The sequence below is a fragment of the Macrobrachium nipponense genome, chromosome 25 (assembly GCF_015104395.2).
Source record: "Macrobrachium nipponense isolate FS-2020 chromosome 25, ASM1510439v2, whole genome shotgun sequence".
In the NCBI taxonomy this organism is placed as follows: domain Eukaryota; kingdom Metazoa; phylum Arthropoda; class Malacostraca; order Decapoda; family Palaemonidae; genus Macrobrachium; species Macrobrachium nipponense.
The window spans coordinates 37,310,637-37,318,266 of record NC_087214.1 but is presented as its reverse complement, the minus strand read 5'-3'; positions in this window follow the sequence as shown (position 1 = coordinate 37,318,266).

The following is a 7,630-nucleotide window of genomic DNA, read 5'->3' as shown; positions in this document are numbered from 1 at the left end:
CAGCGACTTCCACCTGGGGCACCACCAAGGTGATTGAGTCAACATTTTCGGAGCTAATGCTGATCTGTTCTTTTAAGACCTCTTTCCACAGAGTCAAAATCTTCATTTCAAAGAATGTCACTGTTCATCACATCCGCTTATCAACCGTCAGTTACAAAAAAAACATCAACAACAAAAATATAACATATAGCATATTTATATATATATATATATATATATATATATATATATATATATATATATATATATATATATATATATATATATATATATATTTAATGTCTGCATCTGTGGATCTTCTAACCAAAATAAAGGAATGTTGTTTGCAATACGTGTTTATGTTTATTGTACTATTCTAGATATTCTTAAATTTTGTAAATCTTTTAATTTATATATATATATATATATATATATATATATATATATATATATATATATATATACCTTATGCTTTACTGTTTTTATTAACGTTTATTAACGTTTTGCGCGCGCACACACACACACAAACACAGGATGCCTCAACTCGATGATGCCTTTTGTTTAATGAAGGTGATAACTAGTGCATTAGAGGCTGTTTAGGGAGAATGTCAAATTACCTTCGACTCGACACTTTCAAAAAAGTGTCGGGCTTCATTCCTCTCACCATTACGATCCTAAGGGACTCTGGCCTCAAACATTTTGGCGTTTGCGTCCAGTGACTGAAGCCGAGGTCTGGAAGTTTCCCGTTAAATTGATTGAAGTCGTAAGTTAGACCATATCATCTCGTGCACCCGTGTGATGCTCAGATTGATGGCACGGTTAGCTCTCTCTCTCTCTCTCTCTCTCCCTCATGCGCACACACCGCGGTTCCATGAACTAGTATTTAGAATAATATTGAATATCAAGACTGATAACTCTCTCTCTCTCTCTCTTAGGAGCATATTACAAGAGTAGGATGTCTCAAAAGAACATCGTTTGCTCACTTATCTCTAGAAGTAGGATTTAGTGTTCATTCACAGGGGGTCCTAATGATTTTGTGTAGCTTTCTTTTAAATCTCTTCCACTGTTGCTATTTACAACTTCTGGTGGCAGTTTATTTCTGTGAGTCACATATCTTGTATGTAAAGAAGTTCCACAATGGGATGTGTTGTATCTCTTCAGTTCTAGGTTTCCATCGATTATTTCTTGTCTTGTTTTTCGTTTAACGTAAATAGGTTTACTGTCTACTTTTGTTATGCCTTTCAGTATTTTGAATGTTTCTATTAGTTGTCCTCTCAATCGTCGTGTTTCTAAGCCGTACATGTTCAGGCTCTCTAATCGTCTTCGGTAACCTATTTTCCCTGATGGATGGAATTAACTTTGTGGCTCTTGCTTGTACCCCTTCTATCTATTTGTATCCTTTCTAGTGTTGGTGACCAAAACTGTACTGCATATTCAAATGAGGTGTAACTATTGATGTGTAGAGCTGCAGCACCGTTCCTTGTTTCTGTATTTGAAACTGCCTCTTTATTTATGTATCCCACTAGTTTCTGTGCCTTCTTTTCAGCTTTTATGTACAGTTTTGTGGGTTTTAAGTCCTTGGTAATAATAACCCAAGGACCTCTTCTTGTTCTACACCGTCATTCCCAAGCATCATGTAGTTGCATACACTTATCCACATTAATAGGCATTTGTCCATCTTTTTGACCACTCTCCTATTTTCTTTAGATAATTTCTTAAACTCTCTGCTGTCTCTGGGTCTGCTGCATTTACACATAGTTTGGTGTCGTCTGCAATTTTGGCTATCCTGCTAATTAATCCTACCTCAATGTCATTAATGTAAATAAAAAACAAGAGAGAAGGGCCAAGACAGAACCCTGAGTAACTCCGCTTTGTCACAACTTCCCATTCTGATTCTTCACCGTTTATTACGACTCTGTTTTCTATTGGTTAGCCAGATCTTCGATCCAGTCTGTTTTTTCTCCTACAATTCTTAAAGCTCTAACTTTTGTCATTAGATTCTTGTGTGGAACTTTGTCAACGGCCTTTTGGAAATCCAAGTAGAGTACATCAATTGCTCTACTACAGTCGTAAATACCAATCATGTTACGGAAAAACTCCAAGAGGTTTGATAGGCAGGATCTGTTTTGTCTGAAGAGTGTTGGCTGTGTAACAGCAGGTTGTTTCTATCAATGTGATACACAATTTGATCTGCAATTATGGACTCAAAAATCTAACCAGGGACCGAAGTTAGACAGATTGGTCTATAATTTCCTGGCTTTTTCTCTCGCACCTGTGTAAACTGGGGCTCATTACCTATAGTTTCCATCCTTTGGGTGCCTTTCGTTGCTCTGCCGTTTTTTTTCTGTAGTTTATATAGGTGGAGGGGGGGTGGAACTCTCCTCTTTTAGCTCTTTAATTTCTCTTGGCATGAACCCATCAGGGCCAAGAGATTTGAACTAGTTTAGTATTTCTGTTGTTTTTTTAACGTCGTCTTCTGTAAATATTATTTTGTCAAGTGGTTCTACCACAAGGTTAAAACTTAAATCGCCGAGAGAGAGAGAGAGAGAGAGAGAGAGAGAGAGAGAGGACACCAGACTTTCTTTCCTTATCCTGTTGCTCTCGTTATTTTATGACAGAGCGACTTTAAAAATGGGCAACAGATGAGAGTTCCAGATGTCATCTACGTCGCTTTCGGGAACTTTACGAAGTTGTCATCGTCAGATGAAAAGGTATATTGGAAGTTTTATTGCCTCTCTCTCTCTCTCTCTCAGGAACACGCACGCTCATTTTTTTTCATAAGAGGCTGAGAAAGGTATTTGGAATTGAGGCTCTATTAACAATTCAGTAAGGGACACATTGAAAAATATAAATACTGATAATTATAAATCTGCTGATTGAACTACGCGAGTTTCGGTACTCAAGCCGATCACAAGACCTGATAAAAGAGGAGGAAACTGGAAGAATAGCAACTCCATTTTTTCTTTTTAGCGACCAAGCGATACATAATGATGAGACTGAACAAAATATTTTGCAGTCTGATACAAGCTGCACGGAGGTCCCAAGGCATCTTAAGATAGGTTTAACTCCCATTCATCTCCGTCTCATCTTCCATTCATAACATGATTGGTCGTAGTGTGTCTTGTGGAGAGAATGCTGCCCAATCAGCTTTATAAATGGAACATTGGAAAAGCTGATTGGCAGTATTCCAGGAGTACAGCTCAATAGATGACTCTGCTGATGACTATCTGTGTAGATGATGCTCTTGACTTTTGAATACAATAATGTTCTCGCCTGGTCTTCAATCTATACCTAGGACTTCGGGCATATTTATCAGCCGGCCAGTTCCCTGGTGGACTCGTAAAATGCCAGGAAAACTCACAGAAACTATGAGATCTGTTTTCAACCAGATACCACAGAGGAAAATGTGAGTATTACCGTGTAGAATTTCGAAAAGCTAGAGCTCATTTTCGCATGGAAATCAAAAAAGCACGAAAAGAATCTTGGACGATATTCCTATCTTCACATAAATTCGATAACTCCTCTGGCTCTAGTTTGGAAGAGAGTTAGAAAAATAGCAGGCAAGTTCACTCGTTGTCAACTTCCAGTTATCAAGATCAATGGTTGTGAGGTAGCAGACCCCAGTTAGTGCAAATGAGTTTGCTAATCATTTTGCTAATGTTGCGAAGAAAAATGATGACAGACCCTATTCAGCTCAAAGACGGATAATGGAACAGTCGAAATTGATTTTAATACTTTAAGACATGAGCAATACAATGCTCCTTTTACTATGAGAGAATTTGAATCAGCCTTGAATAATGTAATGAGTCAGCTCCTGGACTGGGACGATATAACATATTCAATGATTAAGCATACCCCTGAAAATACCAGACTTTTCATATTAAGCCTAATTAACACAATTTAGCCGAACATAACACTTATAATTCCCCAGCTTGAGAAGTTAAAATTACTGCCATTTGTGAAATCTGGAAAAGATCCAATTAAGACAGAAAATTATCGTCCTATCGCATTAACATCTTGTTTGTGTAAGATCATGGAAAAAATGGTGAACACACGATTGATGTGGTACTTGTAAAGAGGTAAATATCTGCCGCCTGCTCAGTGTGGTTTTTCGGAGTATGGACTCCACAACTGATGTATTCTTGGTTCGGATGGAATCTTCAATATGTGAAGCTTTTGCCAACAAACAGCATCACATCACTCTTTTCTTTGACCAGAGAAGGCTTATGATACAACTTGGAGATATGGCGTTTTGAGGGTCCTTTATGAATGTAACCTGAGGAGGCATAATTTTTTTGCCCCTCTTTTTTTTTTGGGGGCTTTTTTTTTTAAATAGGATATTTCAGGTTTCAGGTTTGAGCAACAATGTCAGATGTGTTCAATCAAGAAAAATGAGTACCACAAGGAAGTGTTTTAAGTGTAACCTTGTTCGCCTTGGTTAATCAATGGGCTTTCCAAAACTAATTCCCCTCCCCCAGATATAACATATACTTTTTGTTGACAACCTTTCGATTTCCTTTGCAGCATCAAGGATGGCAGTGGCTGAACGCCGCCTTCAGCTCTGCATTGATAATATAGTAAAGTGGGCTGAGGTTAATGGTTTTAGATTTTCCGCCAGTAAAACTGTAACTATGCACTTTTGTCGTATAAGGGGGAATCCACCCTGATCCAGATCTATTTCATTCATAGGCGAGAAATTCCATGTGTTGGTGAAACAAGGTTTTCTTGGCTTGATTTTTGATAGCAAGCTGACTGGATTCCAATCTGAAATATATTAAGGCAAAATGCTTAAAAGCAATGAACTCTGCTGAAAGTCGTGTCCCACACTTCGTGGGGTGCATACCGAACTCAGATGTTGAGATTTATTATATAAAGCCTTGGTCTTTTCAAAATTGAGGTTATGGGTGTGAGGTGTACACTTCTGCGAAGCCAAATAGCCTTAAAATGCTCAACTCAATTCATCATGGACGAATACGGTAGTGTACTGGAGCATTTAAATCATCTCCTACAGAGAGCATGCTTGTAGATGCTGATGAGGTCCCACTGGATCTTCATTATAAAGTGTCTGCTGGTTCGGAGCTGGTATAGATTCCAGAGGCTACCTAAGTCTTTAACCAGCATTTGCATGAGAAATGAAAGGCATTGGCAGTTTTATGAAAGTCACCCTAAGGAACCTCATCCATTCGCTTTTAGAGTAAATGTCATTGTCCGTGAATTTAAATATGCCAAGAATCGAGATTTTACCAGAAAAAATACTCAGTTAGTCCCCCTGGAACTTTCCAGAGGTAAAATTTACCAAGAAAGAACTGTCCAGTGAGGCCATGCGGTCAATATTTTTAGAACACTCTTTGCAACATGATAACTCCACTGCAGTTTTCACGGACAGCTCAAAGTCAGATGCTGGCGTCGGCTTTGGTGTAACCTTCCCTGATGTAGAGAGAACGACGGCAGGTTATCATCTGTTGCATCGATTTTTACAGCAGAATTATGTGGAATTTTAAAGGCTTTAAAAGAAGTTTTAATTGGAATGAATGAAAAGTAATTTTATTATATATTGACTCTAGAAGTGTTCTTCAGTCGCTTGGAATCTTTTAACCCTTTAATTTAAACCCTCTGATTTTAGATAATTGGAATGGCTGCTTTTACTAAAAAAGAAGAGGGGAAAGAAATAAAGTTCTGTTGGGTTCCTTCTCATGTTGGGGTGGCTGGGAATGAGCAAAGCTGACCAACTTGCAAAGTCTGCGGTCAGCTCCCCAGAACCCACAAGATGCCTACTACCATATCGGGATTTGTATCCTCTAGTAGGTCAGAGAATTAAAAAATGTTGGCAGTCCCAGTGGGAGGATATTTTAAAATAATAAAAAAATGTGTAGTATCACGTCATCAGTGTCTCTTTGTCATATCCGTATTATGCCAAGGAGACAAGAAACGATGTTGTGCAGATTATTGAGGATTAGACATACAAGACCACACATGGGTGGGTTCTTGATGTTTCGTGAAAATCCTCCGTTTGCGAGAACTGTACTGCTCCCTGACTGTGAGACATTTGCTGGTTGAATGTCCCAGACTTGGGGATTTGAGGACATAGGTTCCTGTCTTGTTGGGGTCGTGAAAGAGTAGGTAATTTTATCCTAGCTAAAAATTCTTGGAAAGGATTGTAATATAGCAGCATTATATATTTTTATGAGGGGAGGAGGGCCTCCTTGACAAATTTAAATTATACATAGATTGTCTATGTAAGAACTTATACATATGAACAAAAATTTTTATATATTATATATTTTTTATATGAAATTTATCAAACAAAAATTTAATTTTTTCTATTTAATGAGCGAAATAAACGTGTCGATGGCGTCTAATATTACGTCTTCAATGATGAATTGGTTGAAGGTTTGCTCCCGTTTCTTCATCAATGGTTCCACAATCCTCAGAAAGTATTTGCTGCGCTGTTTCCTCTGTATTGATGGCTCGCATATTGACTCTTTGGATAGTTTTTTCGCAGCTTCCATTTTCGCTTTAGATGGCCCATGGGGTGTGTGTATGAAGGAGTACCAATAACTTCCCTTCGTTGAATATGAACTTTTACCTTAGCTTTGCAACTGGCTTTGTTTTCTTCTTTCTTCACTCTCAAAAGACACAATAGCATTTGCCAAGTCTTTCTGCTTAACATATATGTATATATCCATCAAGCACTAGTCTGTCTTTTCCTCTAGAAAGAACTTCTGATAAATTCCATGTTACTTAGGGGATCTTGGTTGTTTCACTAAATGTCAAGAAAAGAAATACATGCCAAGAACATAAATAAGGAAATTCTTCTTTTAGAAACCAATTTGAACAAAAATTTTAGATTATAAACAATTTCAGAAAACTATTTAATTGTACTTAAGTAGTAATTTAGAGAGCAAAGACAGTCTAAGGAAAACATTTTTTTGTATACAATGAGAGTAACGTCACTTCAAGTAATTCTAGTCGTTAACCATTGTTAACCTCCTTTTTTCTCGGGGGGGGGGGACGGGGGTGTAGTTGTCCTAGGGGATAATTGTCCACGGGGGGGGAGTTTTTGAGTAATTGTTCTAGACCCTATGTGCTCTTTAGAAACATAGATGCAAAAAAAAACAATGACTTTTTTAATTAACCCACTACTATTTCTCCATATGAGGACATCCAAAAAGGGTAGGCATCTATCTTTTTCTATTTCCATAGAAAATTTAATTGATTTAACCTGGCAAAAAAGATTTACATCTTCGTTCCCTGGCCCACACACAAATTATGTCGTAAACAAAATATCTGAACCAAACTACATTGCGTGGAATAAGGTTGCATAATATTGCCTTTAAAAAAATTCCATACATAAGTTACTCAGCACTTGGGACATAGGGGGTTCCCATTGCCATAACAAAATTTTCTGAATAAAATTTTCCAGTAAGTTCAAATTTAGTATTTTACACATAATTTGTGATCAGTTCAATTAAGGTGCTTTTAGAACATGGAATATCCAGCGTTTGTTTTCTAATAATTCCGATGAAACTCCAATAGATCATCAATAGGCACCTTTGTGAATAGTGATACTACTTCAAAAAGCTCACAAGTTTGGATTCACTATTAACTTATGCACTATCTAGTTAATTTATCAAGTCCACATTAGTCTTAA